This window comes from Macaca nemestrina, chromosome 14 (assembly GCF_043159975.1).
Source record: "Macaca nemestrina isolate mMacNem1 chromosome 14, mMacNem.hap1, whole genome shotgun sequence".
Lineage (NCBI taxonomy): Eukaryota > Metazoa > Chordata > Mammalia > Primates > Cercopithecidae > Macaca > Macaca nemestrina.
Window position 1 is genome coordinate 89,899,652 of NC_092138.1, and position 22,364 is coordinate 89,922,015.

The 22,364-nt window shown below is 39.9% G+C and overlaps 1 long non-coding RNA gene across 1 annotated transcript in view; it reads right to left on the bottom strand.

The window, feature by feature from the left end:
* Positions 1-240: 240 nt before the first annotated feature.
* LOC105487129 (uncharacterized) overlaps positions 241-22,364 on the bottom strand; it is a 63,110-nt gene continuing 40,986 nt past the window's right edge. Inside the window, exons 3-5 of the long non-coding RNA XR_011612817.1 lie at positions 7,588-7,770; positions 5,394-5,509; positions 241-739 (exon numbers count right to left, since the gene is read on the bottom strand). This is a non-coding gene — a long non-coding RNA (uncharacterized lncRNA). The remainder of the gene's footprint in view (positions 740-5,393; positions 5,510-7,587; positions 7,771-22,364) is intronic.

A 22,364-nucleotide genomic window follows, 5' to 3' on the forward strand; every position in this document is an offset into this window, starting at 1 on the left:
TACAAAAAAATTAGATGGGCATGGTGGTGCATGCCTGTAATCCACACTACTTGGGAAGCTGAGACAGGAGAATCCCTTGTATCTGAGAGGTGGACGTTGCAGTGAGCCAAGATCACGTTATTGTACTTCAGCCTGGGCAACAAGAGTGAAACTCTAAAAAAAATAAAAAATTTAAAAAAAAGAAAGAAAGAAAGAAAAGAATAAAGAAAGAAAGAAAGAATAAGCACAATGAATAAAAGTTCTAAAAGTATCATTTTCTTTAATGAGCTAGATTTGACTGCAGTAAAAATATAGTCTGATGGGTGTCCCTTCTCCTGAATCACCTTTTATTGTTTTGGAAACATTGATCTGTTGAGGCAAATTCTTCCCATGGTTTTACAAAACACTATACTTCTTAAAACAGCAGTGCATGTGCACACACACACACACACACACACACACACACACCACATTAGCTCTTACTCATTTTAAATACAATGGCTGTAGAAGTTACATTTCTAATTTTATTTCATTTCTGTGTATCTTGGCAAATTGCTTGTGTAAGAAAGGCCTGGCATTTTCAAAAATTATCTCAGCACTTAAGAGCACATTTTTCTGAGGCTGGTCTTCTATTCATATGTCTTAGGAAGGATGAGCATAAAAATATCTTTTTTCTTGGCGCCAGTGGGTAGATCTGTCTGCAGTGGTACAGTGTCTATTGAGATCATGTCCTTGCTTAAGGAATCCAGACCCCACAATCCTAAAAACAAACCAACAAAACTCGAATTAACATTTTCAGCCTTCCCCTGTATATTTCATTGCAAAACCAAGGTTCATGAGGGGTTGCTATTCCTTTATTCACTTGTCCAACCATCAGTACATCTTGAGTAGGTATTATGAGTGAGATCTTTCTAGTCCCCGAGGATACGTTTCCTGCTTCCTTGGAGATGACAGTCTAATATTCACTATAGCCTAGTGCTTCTTTATGCACCAGAAATTTAGCTAAATGTTTAATATAACACCTTGTACCACCTACATCCTAAGAGGGTACATGGTTGGTTGGTCAACAATGAAAAGGTAAGTGAATGAACTTTTGTCATTTAGTCTTTTGTTCTGAGGTTCTGCTTCATAACTTGTTCTAATCCAGTCCTCTCCTCTCCCTAGTTTACCCTCTGTTATATCAACCTTTTTTTTCCTTTGATATCCTTTACTGTAGTCTGAAATTATTTTGTCCGTTTATTCTTCTCCTTCTTTATTGCCTGTCACTCCTAATTGACTATAAATTCCAGGAAAGTCAGATGACTTTTATCTCTGTAACTTAGTGCCCAGAAATATGTCTATTCTTTAGTCAGTGCTTAGTATGTGTTTGAATGAATGTGTAAAGTAATCAATTAGCCAAATTATCTCTTGTCCTTCTGAAACTTTGTGGTACAATACGGTAGCCATGCATGTTATTAATTACTTGAAAGGTGGCTAATTCAAATTAATATATACTTTAAGTATAAAATATGTATCAGATTTCAATGACCTAGTCCCAACATAAAAAGAAAACACAATTTTATAAATATTTATTATTGATTCTATGTTGCAATGATAATATTTTGAATATATTGAGTTAAAATATACTATTAAATGTTTTAAAGGTTAATTTCACTTGTTTCTTCTTGCTTTCTTAAATGGAGCTACAAGAAAATTTAACATTTAATATATAATTCACCTTTGTGACTCACATTATGTTCCTATTGGACAGCATTAGTCTGTAATAATGGCCATGAAAAACAAAGTCCAAGAAATACACAGATGTAGATGGATAAATTCATGATAGGGTTCAGGTACTTGGAATAAATTGGAATACTTGGAATAAATTCAGATTCTGCCTCCAGGCAGTTTGGGGAGTAAATATTCTAAATTAAAAGAAGTAAAGCCAGCATTTACCTCCAGATGCCTCCAGAGAGGTGTCTAATAGAAACTAGATGCCACACCCACTACTGAAAATGAAGGAAGATGTGGTTTAGGGTTAAGGTGGCCACATCACACACCAGAACTCTTCAGAACCACTTTCGTCCCCTTGATGTGTGACCAAATGGTATCAGGATGGTGGGCAGTGATTAATGATGACAGCTTTACGAGCATAGCAGTGCACTGGGAAACAGACAAGGAGCTCCACAGCCGCTCAGGAGAGACTTTTAAAGGCCATTAAATCAACTCTGTGATGTTTTGTATTTCACTCCAACAGTCCTGACTTCAGATGAGCCAGTTCAGAGAGTCATCTACATGCACGTGCATGAACCTTACTAGAATTGCAATGGATGAGCAAGATAACAGGCCAACTCTGCTTTGCTTTCCTTATGGGTCCTGACAAGTGCACAGGTGGTATTGGCTGATCTTCCATGCTTTTCCCCATGGGAAAGAGATACTTTTTGTCTGAGGCTCCTGATCTCTACTTTTATTTTTTTCTGTGGACATCTTGCTTCAGATACGTACATGTAAAGGCAGCTAAGGATGCTAGAGTTGGTATGGCTTGGAGATTATTCTCAACAACCACTTAAACATTTGGGAGCATAAAATTTCCCATTGGGGAAACTACTGATGATGAGAATATTCTCTTCCTATTCTAAATCTGAGTGGGGCTCAGGAATCTGTCTTTAAACCTGAGTAATTCTCATGCTGATGATCGATATGGTTGACACTTCCCCTAGATATTTGCCTCAGAGCATAGATGAGGAAATAGAGGTCCTTTTAAGGAAAAGAACTTGTCCGGGTTTCCACTTAATCCTCACTTCTAGGGATGTAGCCATGTTTTTAATGGTTTCCTGATCTAATCCATGACAAAACTTTCAGAAAATTGTCAAGCAAAGCATTTGGTGTGGGGTGGGATGGCATCATGTGATCTTCAACGCATTCCTTGCCTTGCCTATCAACCCCTCTCCTACCCCAAACTTGGTCCTTTTGCCAAAACAGAAGTTCTTTGCATAACCTTGAATTCCTCAAAGCATATGAAATGGGACATTAAGTGGCACCGCCTGGAAACTGAATTCAAGGGTAAAATCAGATGTTAAAACTACTAGGTTGCAAAACTAAACAAGGATTTTGTTTCCCTATGTTTACTCTGTGTTTATTTACATCAGGTATCATCAGGACCATTATTATATTAATGTCACATATTTTATTTAACCATAGAAATCTCACAGAACTCTAGATGGGGAAACAGTAGGAATGCTGGTATATCACATTTTACAATACTTTCATATCGGTTGGTTCTGATAATTACAACCTAGTGAAGACATTGCTATTATTATGATCCTCTCCCCCATTTAATGGATGAGAAAACTGAGGACCAGAAGGTAAGCAAATTACCCAGAAGCACAGCATTAGAAACAATAAAGCTTTCTCAAGCCCAGGTCCTCAGCCATAGAAACTGGGCCTCTTTTCCAATATTCTGTGAGTTGGGTGAATGGGAAATTAACTAAAGGGCCTTATTCAGGAAAGGAGCACTTTCCATTTTGTGCCTTTCCTCAAATTTCTTTGTACTTTCTTTTTCTCGTTTCAGCTTGAAGCTTGCAAAGAAAAGCATGGCAGTTTTAACACCTCAGATGAAGAATCTGTTAATAAATTGGTTTCCCACCTCCTGCTCTTTTTTTATTTTTATTTTTTTTTTGAGACAGAATTTTGCTCTTGTTGCCCAGGCTGGAGTGCAGTGACATGATCTCGGCTCACTACAACCTCTGCCTCTAGGGTTCAAGCGATTCTCGTGCCTCAGCCTCCTGAGTAGCTGGGACTATAGGTGCCCGCCACCACACCCAGCTAATTTGTTTGTATTTTTAGTAGAAACGAGTTTTCACTGTGTTAGCCAGGTATGTCTCAAACTCCTGATGTCAGGTGATACACCTGGTTTGGCCTTCCAAAATGTTGCGATCACAGGCGTGGGACACTATGCCCAGCCGCCACCTCCCTGTTCTTAAACTTTAATCACTGACTATGGATCCTGTATTCTCCCTATTGCTGATTAATATTCAACTTAAAAACAAACAAACAAAAATGTGGCATATGCATGGGTGACTTTAATGCTCACATGCTGGTGACCACTGTGGCCAAGGTAAAATCAGGAATGAAGGAGGGGCTCTTCTCAATGACCAGTGTGAGCCCCAGGCCTCTCCATGCCTATGAGACTGGCAGGCTCCTTTGCTTCCAGGTCCTGTCCTACTAGAGCCAGTTATGACCACAGGTAAAATCAGTAGAAGCTTATCAGTTGGTAGTGCCCAGAATCAAGCACAAGCTACTGCAAGTATGTTGACAAGCATCAGCTACTTTGTGATAATATGTGATGATCAAAGATCTCCTCCCTTAGTCTCTAATCATGGTGGCCTCCACACTTCTGTAAGCCATGCCACACAGTAGAGTTCCTAATCTGCTATTTTTTCTGTTTGTCTTAGACTGGTCAATCTAACTGTGCCATAACTTGGTCGCTTCTCCGGGCCATGATTCTGCTCTTTTTTTTTCATAACTTCCTATTTTTTATCCTCATATTTGCTCCAAAATGACTATGTTTCTCAAGCACATTTTAATAAATAGGACAAATGAATGGCATCCTTGAATATGTGTGTGTCCATATGCATGTATATGTGTGTGTGTTTGTGTGCGTATGTGTTGTGTATCCCCATAGGTGTATTGACAGGGAGTCAAGGGGTTTGCTATGTCCTTAGCATGGCATTGTAAACTTGTATTCTTTCTCTATAAACATGCAGCCACAAGTGACCACTAATTATTCAAGACCACATCCATCCTGGCATCTGCCACTGACGAAGCCTTTGTGGAAGAAAGGGGCAGGACTTGCACCTGTCAAGTAGTACCCAGGAATATCGCCAAACCTGCTCCCCAGTTATATCATCTATCTCTATATCAATGTAAGATAATCAGTGCCTAAAAGTGCGTAGTAGTGATTAATGGTACCAGAATAGAACACACCCTGTGATGGAGAGCTCACTACCTCCAGAGATTTCCCCTCCACTATTTCCCTTCCACGGGAACGTTTCCCTCCCATAGCTGGTCCTAAGTGGCTCTGGAGGGCTTCAAAGAGCCAAACTTTTCCTTCTTTCTAAGGCATGTTTTATCTTTCCTCACGCCTCTACAATAACAAAAAGAGTTTAGAAGACTAATGAATAACACCGCCTCTTTCTCTACAAGATTCAGAACTTATTGGTACTAAGATTCAAGAAGCACACCAATGAAGATCAACCATTTCAGGTTTCCTACCAACAAAAGCTTTTGGGATGGGAAAACAGGTGAGCGGTCATTTGAGGCTTCCTTTACCTTACCCTTGAATTAAATTTACCTGCCCATCGTAGATAGCCCTGCACCATTGTGCCCCGACACCCCCACCTTGATCTGAGCAGAGACTGCCTCTAGAAGCTTACCAATAGAAGAATGGAGATATACAGGTCCTGTGGACAGGGTAGCTCTAAAAAAGGCAGCCTGGAAATGCCTGATGAGTGCACCTAGATCCTTCTCTCAAGCTCAGCAAGTCCATCCTCTGAAACAGAGAAAGAGTGAAAGCAGAGAGAAACGGAAAGTAAATTGGCAGTCAAGTAGGAATTTCCTTCACTTAACAAATACTTGATTTGTGGGGAAAACATCATTCCTGTTCTCTTCCTAATAGTTGATATTCCTAGTTTGGCTGTCCTCATTAACATGTAATCCTGGTGGACCTTCCCTAAAGTTCATGTGCAGTTTAAATTTCCCTGTTACTTGTAAGCCTGAGAATAGATAAAACTATGACTATATCTGAGCAAAGAAGAGTTCAGTTGAGGAAACTGAGGTGCAGGGTGGTTAAGTGGCTTCCTCAATATCACACAGCTGAACATCAAACCCATGCCCCCTGCCTGCCTGGGGTACTTGGCCACAGCACTCATGGCTGTCATGCTGACTCCCCAGGTAAGGACTATAAGCAGGGCAAGCTGTTTTTACAATATCATCTGTCAAATGAAATAATGATTCTGAAATCCTGGCAACATGAGCCAGATCAAAACTGGCAGCCTCTGGAGAAGAAGGCATTTGACTCAGCACAGTCAGTCAATCCATCCTGCCACCTACACCCGCCTTGCATGGAGAGAGTTGTAATGTGTCTCTATTGTCCTAGCAAGTGAGCAGGTGTTGAAAGCGAACAGAGAACAGCCCATCAGAAAGGCAAAATGGAGTATTCTATTTTTTCCTTTTTTTAAGGAAGCTTTTAATCAAAGGGGAGGAAAAAGAGAACAAAGGGATAAAGATGAGACAAAATAGATAAGGGGGAAAAAAGATTTTGTGATGCTAGAGCCGATAATGAGAAAAAAAGGAAGGGAGAGGTAGCCAGCTTTCATTAACAGAATCCCAAGCCTTGTACATCCTTGGTGGGTGACATCCACAGGGATCTTGTACAACTGGCCTGGTTTTGCAGCCAATTGGAAGTGTAGCCCTAAATGTGATCTCTTTTAAATATATTACAGTTGAATTATTTAATTCGAAATTTAGCTGGTGCCACAGGCTCTGCAGCAGGAGCGAGAAGAATGAGCACAATTATTTCATCGGAAAACGGTTTAATTTTTAATTATGAGATGAGGCAGTTTGGGGGAATGAGACAATTGGCCCATGAGAGCTTTGTCTCCTGGGTTCACATGGAGTCATGATAGGCACTTACGAGTGTTTAATTTGTTTGTCCTGGTGACTGTCCATTGACTCTAAGAGCAGACAGAGATCAGAGGCCTAAGCAGCATAACTATGACAATAACAGTGATAATTGTAACTTGTGTTTGTGTAGAGGAAATTTCCACTGATTTTCTTCATTGTCATAGATACCATAAGCAACCTTGTCTAACCCACAGTCCCCCATGCAGCCCAGGATGGTTTTGAATGTGGCCCAACACAAACTCACAAACTTTTAAAAAACATTATCATATTTTTTTTTTTTTACAATTTTTTTTAGCTCATCAGCTGTTGTTGGTGTGAGTGTATTTTATGTGTGGCCCAAGATAATTCTTCTTCTTGCAGTGTGGCCCAGGGAAGCCAAAAGGTTGGGCACCCCTGCGAGGTAACCTGGAATTTGTTTTGTCTTTTTGCATAACAGGAGGAAATGATGCAAAGGTCTCAGGTATAGCAGAAAAAAGTCTTGGACTGGGAATTAAGAACAGAAGATACTAGTGTTATTGTTGCAACATAACTCTAATTGTATCACTTTGAGTGAGTCACTTTACCTCCTTAGGCTTCAAATTCCTTAATATATAAAAAAGATATTGGGTCTGGTGAGCTTTGTGATCACTTTTACTTTTAAAAGTGTCTTTCTGGATTTGATCCTAAACGAGCTTCTCCCATTAATTAAACTATTCTCTGTAAACGAGGTTCTTTGTGAAGAGCCTCCCATAAACATTTCATTCTACTAAATATTATTCTATTACTGTACTATTCAGTAACTCTTTATTGAGCAGTATCGCACGGTGGTCCATTAAGGTCACTCAGAGACAGACAAGCATAGATTTGAATTCAAGCTATGTTAATTCCTAGTCTGCTAGCACTGTGCAGGTTAATTGATTTCTCTGAGCCATGTCTTTCTAAAATGTGGAAAATGCTATTACTTACTTGCAGGTTTGTTGTGAAAATTAAATGAAGTGATCCATGTACAGTGCTTGAAAGTGCTGTTATAACATGGAACTCAATAAATACTAGCTCCCATTGTCACCATCATCATCATCTTCATCACCACCACCATCACGGTATGCTAGACTCTCTTATAGACATTAGGGCTGTGGAGCTGAAGAGTTCCTATTATCAAGGGGATATTAATATTTTAAGAAAAAGAGGGAAACACAAACTCTAAGTATTGTCACATATGTTTGAACAAAGAGCTCTGAGACTATAGAAAGAGAAAAAACTAAGACTCCTGGAGATGACCTGATTTGCCCAAGACCATTCAATGTATTATCCACAGTGCTAGTACCAGACACGTAGTGTTCTCTCCTGTGTTATCAAAAACTATCTTTACAAAAAGGCATTTCAAGAAACTAAATGAAATTAATATCATGAGTCTAACCTCTGCAAACCATCCAGTTTCTTCTATTTCCCAACACTTCAAGGGCAATTGTATGAAGATTATTGTTTTCTACTCACAACTCAACCTGCAATTGAGTTGTGAGTATGATGTAAAAAAGAGGTACATCTGGCGGGGGGCAGTGGCTCATGCCTGTAATCCCAGCATTTTGGGAAGCTGAGGCGGGTGGATCACGAGGTCAGGAGATTGAGACCATCCTGGCTAACACGGTGAAAACTCATCTCTACTAAAAATACAAAAAAATTAGCCAGGTGTGGTAGCGGGTGCCTATAGTCCCAGCTACTTGGGAGGCTGAGGCAGGTGAATGGCATGGACCCAGGAGACAGAGGTTGCAGTGAGTCAAGATAGCACCACTGCACTCCAGCCTGGGCAACAGAGCAAGACTCCATCCCCCCCAAAAAAAAGAGGTACATCTACATACATATGTGTATGCTCTTGTGAAAGTACAAGTGCAGATGTCCAAAAATATCTGCCTCTATAAACACAAGTAGCTACATATAGAGATATACAATAAGTCCCTATGTGCACATATTAGTATATGCCTAAGCACATGGGCATACACATGCCCACGTATACATCCATATGTAGCCATGCATATATTTATACACAGGCATGCATGTGTCCAAACACACATCCACACTGATACATATGCACAGAGGGTATTTTGACAACACTGTGAACAGCTCCAGCAGCAAATACTGTGGAGGTTCTTATAATTTAATCCAACAATTGTCACTAAACTTAAGTTCTGGTTCAGGAGGAACTGGAATCTCCAGCTGCATTAGGGCCTTATCTGTTAATCTTCTCAAATCAATTAAAACAGAGCTTTAAAACATCAATTTCCTATATTATCTGGATAATGTAAAATCTACCGTGCGAATTCAACTTCAAGTGAATCAAAGAATGCTAAACCAAGAATAGAACTTAACGACAGTTCTCAAACTTCAGTGCTATAACAACTCCAGGAGCATATTTATTGTGCCAATCATTAGTCTTCAGCCCAAGAGACTCTGACTTAGTCTCAGGTGGGGCCCAGGAATCTGCATTTAACAAGCTTCATCAGTGATTTAGATGCTGGTGGTTTGTGAAATACCTTTTGAGAAGCATTAAATTAAAGATGATCAAAACCTCACTTTGCAAAAGAGTTAATGAAGGTCCCAAATGGTGAAGTCACATTCCAAAATTACACTACTGTTAATAGCATAATAGGATTTGGAACACAGATCTTGTCCCTGTATCTCAACACAATGAGATATGAAGTTATTATTTTATTGTATCTGTGTTTCATCTTCCAACAGAACTTTAAAGCTTCTCAAGATAATTGCAATCTCTCTCTCTCTCTCTCTCTCTCTCTCATATTAGAATACACATAATAAACCAAATGAAGAGAAGACACAGTAGAGAAACATAGAAGAAAAACATTTATTAGTGAAAAGCAGGTGACTGAATTGGGAAGAGCATGAATTGTGAAGAGCATGAATGGCTAAAACCAGTAGAAGTTTATTTTTTCTTGTAAAATAAGGGTTCAGAGTGAAGAATTGTTTTAACAGCTCGAGAATATTGGGACTGTTGTCTATAGATTACTAGTTCCTTGCCTTTTTTTTTTTCGAGATGGAGTCTTGCTCTGTCGCCCAGGCTGGAGTGCAGTGGCACCATCTAGGCTCACTGCCATCTCGGCTCACTGCAAGCTCCGCCTCCCAGGTTCACGCCATTCTCCTGCCTCAGCCTCCCGAGTAGCTGGGACTACAGGCGCCCACCACCATGCCCGGCTAATTTCTTGTATTTTTAGTAGAGACGGGGTTTCACCATGTTAGCCAGGATGGTCTCCCGACCTAGTGATCCACCGGCCTCAGCCTCCCAAAGTGCTGGGATTACAGGCCTGCGCCACCACGCCCGGTCCCCCTTGCCATTTTTTAATGTTTATCAACTCATGATCACAAGACAGTTGTTGCAGCTCCAGTCATTGCATTTGAATTCAAGGTAAAAAGGCTGAGGAGACATACCAACTTCATTTGCCCCTTTTATTGAGGAACAAAAACCTTTCCGGAAAATTTCAGAAGGCTTCAGCTTATATATCACTGGGGGAATATGGAGCTGAGAATTTGGTCTCAGAAATAGATTGTGTCAGCAAAGATGAAGAGGGGGTGGCTTTGGCACGTTTTGCATCTTCACACTTACAAAGGAGAAAAGAAAGAATGATCCATGTGATATAAGGATGAAACAGTAGGCATTTCTCTGCCAGTATTTTGCGGATGACTTGGAATAATTGTCTTTTCATGCAGCAGGCATTGTTCAAGTGTTCCTTATGTACCAAAAGCTGAACGAGATGCCATAAACATAAAGTAGAAATAGACATGGTTTCAGTCCTCATTTCACAGTTACGAATCCCACCATGAAAGCAACACTGCAATTCAATATAATATGTTCTACAATGGAGACAAAGTGTTGTAGTTTTGCATGTCATTTCCACGTCCCTTGAAGTGTTTTTTGTTATCGTTGTTGTTCTCTGTGTGGCTTAGTATAAAGAACTGCAACCCTCAAAGTCGAGTATAATATAAACTGGGACCACCTAACCAGACTTATCTTATGCTCTTCTTGCTCCTTCTTATGACGGACCAAGCTTCTTCCTACTTCAGGATTCTTGCACGTGACATTTCCTCTGTCTAGAATATGCTGTTACCCAACTCCTCAACCTACATCATCTGTCAATCCCTCTTAATCATTTAGATCCCAGCTCACACGTAATGTCAAGTCCCCTAGACTAGATTACCTTCCTTCCTGTCATCCTCATAACACTCTTAGTGTCTACCACATCTTGCTACTATATCAATATGTGCCATTTGTTTCATATATGCCTCTCCCTCTATACTTCAAACTCCCTAAGGGAAGGGGATATATGTTCTTGAATAACAATTTTATCTCCCATACCTAGCACATAGTAGGCACTCATCATTAAACATCAATAAAATAGATTAATGCATACATGGGTGGAATGGAGCTACAGGTTCTGCTTAGTGGTGCCAGGCTTCACAACGTATGTGACATTTAAACTTGTCCTCTCTGATCTTCAGTTTCCTACATATTTTAAATGAGTAGGACAAAGTGATTGCTAAGGGTCTCCTCAGGTTATTTTTCATTGACATTCACTCTTGAATCCTGACTCCATCTCTACCTTTCTGTGTGAATTTGAGCAACTCGCTTAACCTCCCTCAGCCTCAATCTCCTCTGTGAAACAAGTAGAGATGATCTCTGAGGCCCCTTTCAAGCCTGAAACATCAGTACATTTTAGAAACTCCAGAAGCAACATGAAAACTGCAGGGTGAGAGCTGGAGGGATTCTGCTGAGTTGTGGGTTTTGCAGGTGTTCCCCAGCAGGTTCCCAAGGAGCCATTCTCGAAGGAACTCAGCGTGTTACCTGGACTAATTTATAAAGGAAATGAAAAGGAAATGGACTTGTTATAATGAACACCATTAATTCACCACTCCAGACTTCACTGTGTAAACAGCAAGTATCAAGCGATTCAATTGTCATTTGTCGATTGAATTCTGCTATTTTGCCTGTTGGAAATGACCAGCCAACACAACAGTGTGCAGACGATGGCAAGACTACTAATTAGCATATATATTGTTTGTCCTGGTATAAATTTATGGCAAACAGCAATATTTTACACTCCAGTAAAGTTAATAAATGAAGCTTTGGGCTATAAAAATTTCATGTTCCTTTGTGCAAAGGTCAATTATAAATAGTTAAGCACATATTCATTCAAAAGCTTGAGGCCTCACAGCCAGGAGAATGAAATATATTCTGGTAAATTTACACTCTAGCCGGACTTGCCTTTCATTTTATAGCCTTGGTGACATCCCTCTTTGCTCGTCGGCACAGTCTGCATTCCCAGAGAACTCCCCTGGTTGGAGAGACTAAATGAAATGAGTACGTAAACATGCCTAACCCTGTGGTTTGACACTCAGAATGTGTTTAATAATGCCAGTTTAATCTGAAGGGGAAAGCCCATATTAGAGAAGAGGCAAATGGGATTCACAGCAACACCTAGAGTTCTTTGTCCATAAGGAGAAGACTAGACAAGAAACAGGAGATGTGTTTTCTTATTCCAGTTCTACCATGCACTAAGAGATCATGGGACAGGATCGGTCTCCTCTCTAGGCCTTTGTTTCCCCATTTGAAAAAATTGAAAAGAGTGAATTTCATCAGTGTTACAGTTATCTATTGGCTGCATAACAAAACTCCTAAGACACAGACCGGTTTAAGTTGTTTTAAAAACTGCAATCATTTTATTTCATCTTTTGACTTTGTGGGTCAGGAAGTTGGGCAGGGTCAGGGTTCAGTGGGAGATTCTCTGTTCCATCTTATGTCAACAGAGGTCATTTAATTACTTTCTTTCTTTATTTCTTTTCTTTTTTCTTTTTTTTTTTTTTGAGTCTTGTTCTGTTGCCCAGGCTAGAGTATAGTGGCATGATCTCAACTCACAGCAACTTCCACCTCCCAGGTTCAAGCGATTCTCCTGCCTCAGCCTCCTGAGTAGCTGGGCTTACAGGCGCCCGCCACCACACCTGGCTGATTTTTGTATTTTTTTGTAGAGATGGGGTTTCACCATGTTGGCCAGGCTGGTCTGGAACTCCTGACCTCAGGTGATCTGTCTGCCTCAGCCTCCCAAAGTGCAGGGATTACAGGCATGACTCAATTTTATTTAGCTGGGGGATTGTGTGGTGGAGAATCTAGGGAACCCTCCCTCTCTCATGTACCTAGTGCCTTGGGAAGATGGTGAGAAGGCTGGGTTCTGCTGAGACTGTGCACTGGAATGTCTATGAATGGTCTCTTTGGCATGACATTGCCGGGGTAATGAGACTTCTTCTGTAGTAGCTCAGGGCTCCAATATGAAAGGCGAATGCTGCCAGGGCTGAGTCAGTAAACCGGCACAGCACCATTTCCACCACATTTATTATATAAAACAGTCACGGAGGCTTCATGGATTCAGGTAGAGGGAACATAGATCCTATCTCTTGATCAGAGAAGAATCAAGGTTTTGCAGTCATCTTTAATGTGCCCTACCAGTGCTTTCTGATTGGGTTCCAAATTAAGAGATGTTGCATGGAAAAGGATTTGGTGGTCAGTAAGTTTGGGAAATAGTGGGTTAAAAAAGTTGAACAATTATTGTGTGTGTGCTGCAAGACTTCTTAATATCTTTCACTTATTCCCTCCTTCTCTTAATACTTATTGTTTACTTTATATCAGGACCTGTCAGGCTACAAAAATGCAGCAGTGAACAAAATGGCACATTCTAGTGTTTGTATGTGTGGGGAAATTAGACAATAATAAAATAAATCCATAGTGTCAGGTCCTGTTGTGTGTTAAGAAAGCAAGCTGCAATGATAGAGAATGCCAAGACTTACTCTTTCAGATGGAACACTCAGATGGAAACAGGAAGAGATATATCAGCAGGTAGCTACACAGTGAGAACAGAAACCGTACAGAAGGTTGATGCAGTAGCAACAGCAAGGTGCACAGCTCCTCGGAGTGAGAGCACTGCTGGTCAAATGGCTGGGATGGAATGAATACGAACATGAGTGGTGAAAGATGAGATTGGAGAAGCAAGGTAGGGTATTCGGAGCAATGACAGACTTTGGAGTTTATTGAGAGTGTGACAGAAAGCCATGGGAGGCTTCTGGCATGGAGGAGAGTGCATTATTACTTTTAAAAGATTCCTTCCTCACCTTGGAAGGCCGAGGCAGATGGATCACCTGAGGTCAGGAGTTCGAGAACAGCCTGGTCAACATGGTGAAAACCCATCTCTACTAAAAAAAAAAAAAATACAACAGCAACAAAAAATTAGCTGGGTGTGGTGGTGGGAACCTGTAATCCTAGCTACTCAGGAGGCTGAGGCAGGGAGAATCGCTTGAACCTGGGGAGGTGGAGGTTGCAGTGAGCTGAGATCGCACCATTGCACTCCAGCCTGGGCGAGAGACCGAGACTCTGTCTAAAAAAAAAAGATTCCTTCTTACTCTATGGAGATAAACAATAAAGGACAAACAAGCAGGGATCAGTTAGGAAGCCACTACAATATTCCAAGTGTGAGGTGATAATGATGGCATGACCAGTGGTTAAGGTAAAAGTAAAGACGTCTAGATCTGGGATATATTATGGAGGTAGAGACAATAGAATTTGCTGATGGAAGGTGAAATGTGAGGGAAAAGTGAAAAAAAAATGCTTCTTAGGTTTTGGGTCTATGCAGCTGTGGAACTATGGGTATATAGCCTTAAATAATTTGGTGTGTGTTATGACTGTTAAGATGAACACTTGCAGACTTATACTGAGGACCAGAGTTCCAAGGAAGACATTTTGAGAAATGTTAGACTATACTTGTCAAAGAAAGATTGCCCCAGATGGAGTTACACAGGCAGGGAAGCCTTTATTCAAGCCTATTGCAATAGAGGTTAAGACTTGCGATAGGGGAGATGAAACGTCACTGAAACAAAAGGCAGAGTATTGTTAAGAGCCAAAGTAAGCTAGTGGAAAGGTACTGAATGATGTTAGTGGGGAGGTTGGCCATCCGTGCTTGCTAATTGATGCTTCATAAAGTCAGGCTCCTACCTACCCACAGTCATTGGGAGATAGAGGCATTATCTCCTTTCATGATATTTTAAAGAATGACTCCCAGGTCCTTGAGAAAGACCTTTCTAGATTGCAAATCTTGCAAGAGACTGGGAGAAGATTTGCATCCCAAAGGAGTAGAGAAAGAATAACAACTGAAAGTTTCCTAAAGTAAATGCTATAAGAAAAGGGAGGTCAGTAACTTATAACCAGAAAAAAACTTCTGTAAAGTTGAGTTGCCCTAAGGGGAATATTATGGTCGTCTTGGTTTTGCTCTATCATCGGATGCTTTCAGGTTTGAAAACTTAGACACACTACATAGAATCCTAGCAATCTAGGTCCTAAGACTATTTTGTCAAGACCTTCTATCTGTGTGACTTTGGACAATTATCTTAAATTATCTTTGTCTTCACATTCTAATTCTTCTACCGCAAAGCCTTTGCATTCTGTATTCCTCCTTCCTGGATGGATCTTCCCTTCATATATGCATGGCTATATTCTTTTAGTCTTTTGTTCTCAGCAAGAATATCTCCTTTCGGTCTTGTTCTCAGCGAGGCCTACCCTGACCACTATTTTAAAGTGACCATTGGCCCATTGTTGCTTCCTATCTCCTTAATTCCTAATGTAATATGCCATTTATTTATTTATTTTATGTTTCCTGTTTGTAATCTGTTGCCTCCTGCTGGAATGGAGGCTTTATTGGCAAAGTGGCCAATCACAGAATTACTTGTTATACTATGAAATTGAAAAACAAACCTAGAAATGTAAAATGAAGGGAATACTTAAGTAAGTTGATACCTCTCATCAGGGGACTAATATGCAGCCATTTAAGTTACGTTTATGAAGATAGTTTAATCAGGAGAGCTGGTACATGGAAAAGATAAATTAAAAGAATCAGAATATAAAATTACAAATTACAAATAAGTTTATCATATTATTATAAAGCCAAAATTGAAAGAATCTATTCTACATGAAACAAATATGTGATGACATTCACAGTGGTTACCTTTAGGTGCCATTGTGATGTCAGGATTCTTTTCAATTTTTAAATAATGATTAGATTCGTTTTTAGAGTAGAAAAGTTAAACCCTTAAAAAAAAAAAAAAAAAAAAAAAGACTATGAGACTACCAAGATTGTAAATTTCTTTGTTCCCAATTTGTGACACATCCATAGAGCCCAAACTGCTTTGGCCTTCACAATGGGGCATGCTTTGACGTGTTTTGAGTATCAAGAACAGAAAAAGCTGGAGCCTATCTTTTGAAAATTTTGCATGACATTTTTGAGGGAGTGGAGAAATAGAAGCCTGGAAAGAGGAAACTAGAAGAGAAACCACAGAGAGCAGTTTGAAGGCAGAAGCACGCCCATAGGGTGCTTTGGAGACCCTCCAGGCTGCAGAGAAGAGCAAGGTAAATAGGCGTGGGGCAGGTATTATCAATATTACGCCAGTAACTAGGCAACTAAAAGATTTGTAAAGAAGGCACAGCATCATGAGAAATGCAGTGATGTGTTTTAAGGAGACATGATGAGGATTAACAGCCCTGTGATTTATGGAAATAGCAATTTGTCATAGGCGCTATCTGCCATGTGTAGGTGACAAAAAGTATAGAGACAATGCAGGAGAAGTGTGACAATGAACTGAGTGATAAGCACAGATGGGAGAAGCACCAGAACGACTTCACTTTAATTATTTTGAGCTTGGCTTCCTCTACACAAAGCCTGGAGGAATTGTTCTACCATTTTTGTTTTACTTGTGTTTGTTTATTAAATGCTGAAATTGATTTCTCTCAGACATTTTCTTTTTTGGACCACAAGGCAGGCTTGTTTTTATTGAACACCTACTAAATGTTAGCCATTACCTTTGGTGGTATCTGTTAAACCTCTCAATGACCAATAGTGTATGCACGAGTCTTCTTCTCATTTCAGAGACAGGTATGCTAAGATTTAGGAGAAGTGTTGTAATTTCATTACAAGATTACGTATTAGCAACTGTCAAATCCTTGTGTAGAATCCATGCCTGTCTAGCTTTACTTACTTATCTACTTTACTTACTTACTTATCTACTTTACCAGTCAAATTATACATACAATTTTTTTCTCTTGAACTGGGTTCAGAGAGTCCTCAAAACCTGTTTCTCAGAGTTTGAGATATTACGGATGATTGCCAAAGAAGCCACAGCCTTCAGTTGTGGGTCTGTTGCTTTTCCGGTAGGTATACTGACGTGACAAGTTCAAAAGGCCTCAGCTTTCAATTTTCTAGCAAAATGGAAAATGCAATTACAGTGTTCAGCAAAATATTGTTGTTGGTTCAAAAATAAGCATAGTATTAAGTTGATGTTTTACCAAGTGGGATGCAGTGACTCTCTCCAAAGCTACAGCAGAAGGAAAAGCAGGAACCATTTAGAAAGAGGGTGTGTAAGGAGCGAGAGGGAGAAGAGTGGGTGTCTCTTTGGGGGAAATAGTTAATAAGCTGAGTTTTTAAGAGAAAGGGCTGCAGGTCGACTCCTCTATGGAGCAGACTGTCTTAGTAAGAGTTCAATGCAAAAGTTGACTGAAACCAACTCTTTTATTGTAATGACTTTGAAGTTGATTTCCCCAGGATTCATTTTTGCTGCTTGATATTAGAGGAGTTGGCTGCAGTAAGAAAATTCGGAAGGTGAAAGACCAGTTTGGTAGATACATAGCCTGTTCAAGGGGACTAAAAGAAGTCTCTACTAGGAAAAGAACAAAAAGGGTGAGCATTTATTGTGTACCTGCTATGCTCCAGGAACTGATTAAAGATATTCTCCATCTAGACAGAGAAAGAATGAGGTATTCATATCAATGACAAATTATCTATTTACTGAGTGTCTATTATGTGGCAGGCATTGTACAAAAGCACTTAACATGCAGTTTCTCTTTGATTGTCATAGCAGCCTGCATAAGCATTTAGCAGATAAGAAACTATAAGCACAAAGATATTAATGAATAGCCTAAAGCACATAGCAAGTAAATAGGAGAGAGGCTGTTGATATCTAGAAACTTCACCTTTGACCACAATAGTATACTGTTTCTGACAGCTGAGAAAACTAAAGCTTAGGCACTACAGAATTTTTTCTATTTGAGAAACAACCTCATGCAACATTAAATGTTTAAGGGATGAGAAATCTCACTTCCAAACCTGGCTCTGTTCTGGGAATGTGGGCAATTTACTCTGCCTCTGTGAGGCTCGATTTCTTCACCAATGTTACTGAAACCATGGTAGTCATCAGAATCACTCCCAGGGCTTGTTAAGATCCAGATTGCTGGGTTCCACCTCCGGAGTTTCTGATTCAGTATGTCTGGGGTGGGCTCCAGGATTTATATTTCTAACAAGTTCCCAGGTGATGATGGTGTTGCAAATTGGGGGCCCCATTTGGGCAGACTGCACTGTACTGTCCTCTGAATTGAAAACCTGGTTCTCCCTGGCCTGAAAGAGAGTGCTTCCTTAAGTAGACCGAGCATTAGCTTTGGAGACTTGGCCTAATCTTTCCTTCTTCATTTCCTGTGTGATCTTAGGCAAGCTGATTTATCCTTCTGAGTCTCCATGTCATCATGTGTAAAATGGAGCTGTTGCTTTCTTTGTCATCATCTTGTTGGTAAGGATTATGTGAAGTGATTTATGGAAAGTATCTAGGCTGTTGCCTGGACAAAATGCTCAATAGATGTTTATTCTCAACATTGGGAGGTTATCAAGATTATACAAGGTATTGTTGCGTATATATGTGTTATATGTACAACATATATAACTTTTTGTCTTTTTTATTAACTAAATACGCCAAGCATTATAACATTTCCTTTGTAGTATTTTTGTTTCCTCAGTCTCTGCCATCTTTATACAGATATGCTGCATGGCATTGGTAAAACACGCAGATTAGAACAAGGTGCTACTCACATGACATGTCATTATTGTTGGAAAAATGTTACATGTGTAGTTTTAGTTCAGAAGTCATGATTCATGGAAGTCTCTTGAAGAGAGGATTCTGGATATTTTTGGATTGCAGGCCTCTCTAAACTTCATGGACCAGAAATCATCAGAAAAGAAACCCAAAGAGATAAAGGTCAAGTTGAGGAATGGCAAACTCTTTGATGATGTCAAAGCTCTATCTCTCATAGTGAGAAATTCTTTATCTCTACCTATCAAAAAGACATTGCTAGTGAATCTACTTTAACAATGGTTAATCAAAGTCGTTAGAAATGCTAGTGGATTTTTTTATTATTTTAAATGAAAGCATAAGTCCATTACCCCACCCCCTTACCTCAATCCAAGCAGAAGTTTCTGAATTCTATTTTCCCTCCCTCTCATCTTTGTCCAGGTTGAAAATCAATGCATCTGGTTCACCTTGAATCTTGAGCTGCATATTTTTAGCAGCAGAAAAGCCTGTATTGCCAGCATTACTGGAGAAAAGGCAGATAACCCCACAACGTCCTCCAGTTAAGGAGGAGGGCAGAGGGCTCAGAGGAGCAGAGTGCCTACAGCTTAGATGATTCACCAGCCTTGATTCTTACAGCATGCAGGCTGGTGGCTATGATCCAGGGACCATGAACCATGAGTTAGAATTTTCTGACAGAGTCCCTGATCTCAGGCTACCATTTTCTTTAATAATTGAGATAAGCATGGGAAAGAGGCTTAAAGTAATATTATTATTGTTATTAATCCTAAGAAGTCTGTATTAAGGAATGGAAGCAACGTGTAGTAAAAATTATATTTAACACTCATCTGTGCTTATTACATGCCACTCACTATTCTAAGTGTTTTACCTTCGTTGACTCATTTTATTTTCATAACATTTCATAGATGAGAAAAAAATAATTTCAACAGCAGCAACAACAAAATGGAGCTGAGAAGTTAATGAACTTGTTGAAGTTCCCCTAGCTGGCAAGTAGTGGAAATAGGATTCAAACTCCCACATTCTGGCTCCAGAGCCCCCAGTCTTTATGCTTTTACAGTTAAGCATAAAGCTACATCCTTTTACAGTTTTCCAAGCAATGTCTTTCACATGCATATGTCATGTGAACCTCACATATCCTTGCACAGAAGCAAATAAATGGGTTTTATTATCTTCATTTAAATATTTAAAGTTCAGATTCAATGAACATTTGTTGAGTAACTATGCTGAACTTTGTGCTATGTGCTATGTTATTGATTAAAATACAGTTTCAAGAGACGAAAAATAAAAATAAGTTCTATGATATCACGCAGTTTGCTTGAGACACAGACTGTGAGCTCACGGGGTGGTAGAAACCTTTGCTAAATGAATCTGAAGTCTTCCTGGAAGTGGTGAGACTTGATCTGAGCTTCAAAGGATGAAACAAATTGCGCTGAAGGGTGAAGCCTGTTAAGATGCAGGAAGCTGAAGTTCTCACTTTGTCTCTACTGAAGATTTTCAGGGTGGAACGCAACCTCTGTCCTATTTATATTCCCAGGGTTATTGGAAAGGTCAAATGTGAAAATAAATATTGGAGTACGAGGGGAACTATAACATGTTGTTCCAATTTCTTTCCCTCTGCCCAGAATACTGTTTCTCTGATGCAGCCAGATGACAAATTCTGACGCATCCATTCATTGGTCAGATCAAGGATTGTCACTTTAAGAGCTCATCTTTTCCTCTCCCTCTCTCTTCTGGGTGAGATTTCCTCTCTTTATCATTTGCACCCACCCTTTTTTTTTAAACTTATACCGTGTTTGAGATCCTTTGTAAGAAGGCCTGTGTTCCATATGAAAGTAAGAATAGAGTCTCGCCTCGTTCATATCCTCATGCTTGTTAATTAGCACACAAACAGTCACATAGTTAACATTCAATAAGTGTTTAATTAACTATATGTGTGGCCTGTCTCCCATTCCAATGTTCTCTTCTCCTTACATATTAATATATAGTAAATGATGGCTAGATCATCAATCCCACAAATAATTACCAGGGTACTCTTAGTAGGGCACTGTGGAAAATGCAATGGATACATTTGTAAACAAGAAAGAATATATATAATGTTATAAGGAATGCAGCTAATGAATTGGAGTGTGTGGGGGGTATGTGTGTGAGAGAGAGAGAGAGAGAAAGAGAAATGAAGAGAGAAACTTGTTCAGTGTATCAATAGATCCATCCAGTCATTCATCAAAACTCATAAGCATTTACTATGTGTCATGGACTGTGTTAGGCACTGAGATATAATTTTGAATGAGACCTACTCCCTGCTCTTAAAATACTTATAATCCAACCAAATCTTCCTGCAAAATCAGTAAACATAGACCCGGGATGTTAGATACAAGTATAGAATTAGGAATTGAAGCAAATGATCTTTCCTGTTAAGGGTGCAGCCTGGCTTGCAATATTTCCCCACAACTCATTGTTTCCTCCTGGGAAAGGGGGATGGTGTTCCCTGGGACCCCACTCAATAATGAACACATTTCCTCTGGCTATTAATCAGCACCTTTACTGGTGAATCTGCAGCAGCACTGTGGGGACAGAAGGATGGAGGATGCCTTAGATTCTATTTACTGTCTCTTCCAGAGAAAGTCTCTGACCTCAATTTCATTTCTTGTTTTTATTGACCCGTTTCACACTAGTGGAGTAAATTTTCAAGGCCCTTTAGGAACAAATCAGCTTCTTTTGTCCTTGTTAAATGGACATTCTCCATTCAGTCATGGATGGACACAATCTTGTCATCGAAAAGATAAGGTCTGAAGTGCATGATTTGCTTGCAGTGACCCAGACTGCACCTAAGTCTTCAGAAACCAGGCTTTAGTGGGTGAATTTCATAAGCAGGACCAAGGATTGACTCCACATTCTGATCATAATCTGAAACAGAGCAGAGGGTAGATGAAGTGACTCTGCCCCTAAATTCATTTATACTTAGGTTACCTCATAGAGATACCCCAAGGTAAGCAGCACTTCAGAAAGGAGTTTTATAGGAGAGAAAGACAAAATTGAAGGTAGGAAAGTAAAAGAAAGAGAAAGAAGACTTCAGGGATTGAGTGTGATCAAACTTGGAAGGGTCTTAGGAAGAAGAAGGTTAAAGTTAACAAGATGAATGCATTAGTCGGCGGGTGAAAGGGGATGGAAATGACCAAGTTACATTGTAGTAACAGACAAACCCAAAATGTCAATGGCTTAAATCAACACTACTTCTCATTTGAGCTGCATGTCTATTGTGAGTCAGAGGGACTGTTCTGGTCATTGCAGTCACTCAGGAACCCAGGCAATGCAGGTAGCCTCACAACCATTGCTGGTCACCATGTCAAAGGAAGGAAAGCTAAGCTCAGAAGAGTCTACTGACAATTAAGTGCCCTGAATCCAAGAGCAACACATGTAACTTATATCCATACCTTATTGACTAGAAGTAGTGACATGTCCCAACTTCCCACAAGGGAGCCAAAGCTATGTGCTCAGGAGTGAGAGAACACTAGTGTGTACCACAAGGAATTTGGGCATAGAAGGAAAATCCTAAGAGGTGCTTATGCCAGTATACTGTTCTCAGAGTTGGGCAGGTCTCCAAGTACTCCCTGATAAGATTCTAGTCCTGGTAGAAATGTGTTCACTCTTTCTCAGGGCTTAAGAAAGAAACCACAAAACAGCCTAGGCAGGAATAATAAAGTCAGACAATACAATGTATAATGAACAAATATCTTATTTTTTTTATCTCTGCGTTTCTGCTCAAGTTTGAATCCTGGCTCCATCTTTTACTAACT